This window comes from Peromyscus leucopus, chromosome 8b (genome assembly GCF_004664715.2).
Source record: "Peromyscus leucopus breed LL Stock chromosome 8b, UCI_PerLeu_2.1, whole genome shotgun sequence".
Classification (NCBI taxonomy): domain Eukaryota; kingdom Metazoa; phylum Chordata; class Mammalia; order Rodentia; family Cricetidae; genus Peromyscus; species Peromyscus leucopus.
The window spans coordinates 47805429-47811610 of NC_051086.1; positions in this window are offsets into that span (position 1 = coordinate 47805429).

Sequence of the window (6182 nt, forward strand, 5' to 3'; positions counted from 1 at the left end):
GGGAAAAAAGATCCCTCTTCTTAGATATTACCCAAATTGAGCCTTAGTTAATTCATTTCCCCTATTAGTCACCTCCCTTTTGGGTTGCAAATGATAATTAACAATTACTGCCCCTCTATGTGATTCTTATCACCCCTCCATTAGACCCTGGAAGCCTGGCTTTGCACTGCTAAGGGATTACTGCTTGTAAGTGTCTATATATCGGGACTCCCAGGACATGGGAGGATGGAGGAGAGAAAAGAGAATGGAAGAACTAGATGAGTAAGAACTTGAGAGGAACAAACTGAGATGGGAGGATGAAAAAGAAGATTTGTAAGAATAAATGACTGGACTAAGAGCTTGGTGTGCTGAGATTCTATTTCCCAAAAATAGTCCTCGCCGTTCATAGTTTCTCTCCTGAGCCCCTGGGATGTATAATATTAAGGCTGGTCCCTCTAATATTATACAAGATGTCTCACCTGAGGACTGAGGCCCACCCTCTGCAGGAGTGAGACAGACTACAGAGCAGAGAGAAAAGAAGTCTTCTGAGTTTTGCTTTCTGAAACCCAAGCTTCCAGGGGAATAAGGGTGACATGATATATGGGTGAAAATTCAGAGAGGACCAAAGGTAGTTCTGCCCGCCTGCACCCCTCTAGGAAACACACCAATTCCTTGAGCAAGGAGCAGAAATTGGTTGAGGCTTGTGCTTAGAATCTTTCTTTGCTTAGAATCCTGGGGAGGGGCATCTGGAGAGAGGGCTCAGTCGTTCACACTTACTGCTCTTACACAGTATCAGAGTTCAGTCCACTGCACCCACATTAGGCAGCCTACAGTTACCCATAACTCCAATTTCAGGGGATTTGATGTCCTCTTCTAGGCTCTCCAGGCACTAAACAAATGTGGTGGCATACACACACACACACACACACACACACACACACACACACACACACACACACATTGTCTTTAGGTAGGTTTCTATTGCTGTGATAAAAGGGCATAACAAATAGCAGCTTGGAGAAGTTGGCAAAGATTATTTCAATTTATAGTTTACAGTTCTTCATGAAAGGAAATCAGGGCAGGAACTCAAGGCAGGGGCCTAGAGGCAAGAACAGAAGCAGAGGCCACGGAGGAGTGCTGTTTAGTGGCTTGCTCCCCCTAGCTTGCTCAGCCTGCTTTCTTATACCACCCAAGACCACCTGTCCAGGGAAGGCACCACCCACAGTGGATTAGGCCCTTCTCCATCAATCATTAACCAAGAAAATGCCCCCACAGTCTGATGGAGGCATTTCCCCAGTTAAAGTTTCCTTTTTCTAGCTAGTGTCACACAGAAATGAACCAGCACACACATGGACACACATACATGGACACATACAGGCATTCACACACACACACACACACACACACACACACACACACACAAAAATCAAACAAATCCTTCAAACAAGAAAAGAAATCATGTCCTGGGAAGGGAGCGTACCTGGGCCAGGCAAGGCTGCTGCTGGGTCTGGCCTGGTGGAACTCAGTGATCCTCTATGAGTTAAGCCCTGAGAACTTAGCAAAACTCGTGGTACAAAAAGTGCTGAAAACCCCGCTGTTATTTCTGCTTTATCAGGTAGCTGAAGTGTTAGGAGCTTTGACAATGGCCAGTTCCCTCTGGTGTGAAAATATCCAGCAAAGGGCGACCGGCGCAGGACCTGCTCCCCCTTTCTGTCCCTTCTCATGCCGAGCATGGTGTCCCAATGCCAAGCACAGTGACAGTAAACTGTTAACTTGGCTGGGTGACAGCACCAGATACTTCCTTCTGCATTGATCTCAGCTGTCTCTGTGAGTGTGTGCTAGGCAGAGCATGTGGCCCTCTGTTGTGTGGATGAGGCTGATAGGAAGTACTTAATAAGAAAAAAAAAAAAAAGATCCCTTCCCATGGAAAAAGAAAGACTACTGCCACACATGGCTTTAGGCCTGAGCTCCCATGATTCCCTGGCCTCCAGCCTGCCAGCCTACCCTGCAGGTTTTGAGTTTGCCAGCCTGCCCTTCAGGTTGTGGACTTACCAGTTCTGTGTTAGTGGGAACCAGTTACTATTTATCTTCTTATCTCCCTTTTCTCCAGAGAGCCCTGGCTGATAGCAAGGCATTTCAATTCCACAGAAACAGAATCTGAATGAAGCTTTGGTATGCGGACTTGAAAGGGGCACATTCACTCTGTATGTGGAGGATACAGAGGATGTGAGCACATTAGTATGGAAAATGAGGAGTGCTGGGATCCAGGGGTCCGAGATGTCCATCATCTTGGTCAGAATACCCTGGGCTCCCCTGTCTGCACAGTGCTTGAAGTCGTCACTTTACTCTGGGATCCTAACCCAGGCACAGGGCACAGGTTTCCCAACTTTGACTATTGTCTGCTGTCCCTCAGCTCCATCTGTCCCAGGGCTTAAAGGGACTCAGTTCTTCTCTGCCTTTCCACCAGAGATGTTTTGTTTGTCTGGCAAATCCTTTCTTCTTCCCAGTTGAGGACTTTGGAACAGAAGCAAAGAAGACTCCAGGACTTTGTTTGCCTTCAGCTCCACCAAACCCCTTCCCCAAGACATTTAAGTAGCCCTGGCTTGCAACTTGGAGTGAAGGAAGGAAGCCAAAGAAGATGCATCATAGGTTACTCTTCTATTTCTGTAATAAAATACCAGACTGACAGCACAAACAGCTGAGAGATCATATCTCATGCAGCAAGTAGGAAATCAAGACAGATAACTGGGAATGGTACATGCTTTGAAACCTCTTAGCCTGCCCCCAGTGACATACTTCCTCCATAAGGCTGAACGTCCTAAAATGCCCAAACAGCCACCAACTTGGGACCAAATCCTTCAAATGCTCAAGACTATAGGGAACATCTCATTCAAATCACCATAGATGATGAAATTTATCTTCAAACTGCACACCTCATGTTATGGAAGATGAACTAAAGTAGGTTGCTGGGTGGAGAGAGAGATGGATAGACAACAGGGGTGTGTGTGTGTGTGTGTGTGTGTGTGTGTGTGTGTGTGTGTGTGTGTGTAGTACGTGCTAGTGGTGTGAGGACTAAGCACTTGGTTGGGTATTTATTGAACAGTTGAAGGTTCTCATTATGCTTTGGTTGAGGGGAGATGGTATGGTTCATATTTGCCAGCCTTTTAAACTATGCCTATGACAGATGAAAATTAGAAGAGTGTCCCCTGTGCCCCGCCAGAGCAAACTGGGCAGGTGACTCCTACTCACCTGTACCAAACCTAGTTTCCAGTTAGGGCAATGGTATCTTTCTGTCCTGCCACTCTGTAGACACTGGAGCCTGTGCAAAAAGCTACCTTGGTGGGTATGGGTAATGGGTGTCCTGAGCACCCCTAAAAACATTGAGCTGGAAGAATCTTACTTGCAGCTTGTGGATAGCTCCTCAACCCTCAATTCTGGAGGATGATCACAATGACTGGCTTGCCCAGAGCACGGGGGTGGTGGTGGTTAGGGTCCAGACATACACAGTAGAGGGTGGAGAGGCAAGGTCAGAGGTGAGGTGAGACTCTAAAACAGGGATAGGGGCATAGCTACCAAGTAGATGGTCAGCCAGGGATAGGTTCAGATAGCCATGTTGGTGTGGGGTGGGGAATAGGTGTGGTATTCAAGAGGGGTTCTGGCCCAAAGAGCTAAGAGAAGGTGAGGCCATAGTATACCAAGAGCCATTTACCTCTCTCCAGGCCACCACTCCTACAGCAACTCCCACTCCTGATACAGAACTAACGTGTGTGTGTGTGTGTGTGTGTGTGTGTGTGTGTGTGTGTGTGTGTGTAAAACTAGATTATAAACTATGTATTTGTGATTTGTACACGTGAAATTATTCCCATATCAGAGTAAATTGGCCACATAATTTTTCTATCTTTGTTGGTGCTCATGGGATAATCAAAGGGCACCAAGAAAGTCTGGCCTCTTCTACTTCAAAGGCTGCTTCACTGTTTAACCTGAATACTTAGTTCTCTGATCACAGGAGTCTGTTTAACTCTTCTTTGATGCTAGGTGAATGCCATCCAAGATTTGCTTTGAGTTCTGGGTTTAATCCTCCAGAAGCACTGTGGTTCTACTCCAACTTCTTGGAAACTGGCTACCATGAAAAGCTCAGCCTGACCACCGAATAAGGACAGTCTGCATGGATGTAGAAGCTACTTAGAGAACAATGGCACCCCAGCCCACAGTCAATACCAAGGCATCCAGCCTGTAAGGCCATGTTGGACATGCCACTCCCCATTGAACACTCTAAAAGAAACCTCAAGTTGCAGAGACAAGCCATCCTTTGAGCACACCCCTACATGAGCTACAAAGGGGTTAAAAGTGATCCCAAGCCACTGGGTTTAAGATAGTTTCTCTATAGGACAGTGAACAACCAAGAGTTTCAAAGTAAAGGGAAGTGATTAGATTATATCAATTCAGAGTTTCATTGGGTTCTGAAAGCCCATGGCCTCAGTTTCCACTTCTCCAGCATCCCTGACAGCCATGCTCTCTTCACTTCCTCCGTTTCCACTTTCCAGCAGCCTCAACAGCCAGGCCCTGCACTTCAACAAGTCAGGAGACAAATTTGTACTTCTGATCCCATCACGTATCCTTTCATAGATGCCAGTGAGTGAGTGAGTTGACTGAGTGATTCTTCATCTTATCAAATTGACAATATTGACCATGATGAGCCATGTTTACAGTCAAAACCCGTGTCTCAGGATGGAGAAACACCGCAGAGAGTAAAGCACTTGCTACTTAAATATGAGGACCTGAGTCCTAAAAGCCATGTGAAGTCTGACACAGTAGCAGGCATGTTATGTGTGGTAGGAAGACTGATCTATGTGGTAGCCATATATTTAGTTTTGAAGGAGTGACTTTATTAAGTACAGCAAGCCAAAGAAAAAGAATAAATAAATGAGAGAGAGAGAGAGAGAGAGAGAGAGAGAGAGAGAGAGAGAGAGAGAGAGAGAGAACAAAAATACAAAACATCCAGCAGAAATCAACTGGGGAAGCTCCCTTTGAAGCAGTCAGCTAGAGTTTTCAACCAAGTGTTCAGGGCCCCAGCTTTACCTGAGTAGAGGTCTCTGACATAAGACTACAACAGCTTGCAGCTGTGAGCTGCAGTTCCTGCTCCTGGTGACAATCCTTCCTATATTTTTAAGTATGTTCAGTTTGGGAATATCTGACAGATGTGTGCCTAGAACACCAATAACAGAGGGCTCCACTTTCTTTTTGTCTAGGGGATTTAGTATGAAGATTCCCCTACATGGATTTTTATTGTACTTCCTAACACATTAAAAAAAAAAAAAAAGAATTGTGCCAGATGTGGTGGTGTTCACCTTTAATCCCACCACTCAGGATGCAGAGGTTAGTGGATCTCTGAATTCAAGGCCAGTTTGAACTAAATAGAGAGTTCCAAGACAGCCAGGGCTACCTAGAGAGACCCTGTCTCAAAAACTAAAAAAAGAACTTGTGATCTTTTTTTTTTTTTTTTAAATATTTGTGGGAGTGGTGTCAAGAAAAAAATTAAAACGGGGTAGCATTGGTTTGGGGACTTTAAAATGGAGTAGTCAGTGTTCTTGAACTCTAAGCATCTATCTAGCCCCAGCATAAAAACAAGCGTGTGTGTGCTCACACCAGAATTGGGAAAGGGTCTCATGTAGTTCAAGGTTCACCATGATTGTCTGGCTTCAGCCTAAGAGCCACCTGACACCACTTCCAGCATCTGGCCATGTTATTGAGTGATGTAATTCTAAATATCTCCCAAAGCTAAGCACTGTTAACTATTCCCTTCTTAAAGTAAGACTCTTTTCTCTCTCTCTCTCTCTCTCTCTCTCTCTCTCTCTCTCTCTCTCTCTCTCTCTCTCTCTCTCTCTCTCTCTCTCTCTCTCTCTCTCTCCTCTCCCTCCCCCCACCCCCTCTCGTGTTTTTCGAGACAGGGTTTCTTCGTGTTGTTTTGGTGCCTGTCCTGGATCTCGCTTTGTAGACCAGTCTGGCCCCGAACTCACAGTGGCTGGCTCTGCCTCCCGAGTGCTGGGATTAAAGGCGTGTGCCACCGCCACCCGGCCAAAGCTTATTCTCTTAAGCCCAATTCTTGTTTTTCTCACCCCCAAACAAAGAATATCATCTGAAATGTGTTCCTATGATTCACAGTGCAAATCAAATTAGCCAGATCTAGCTCCCATGCGATCTTC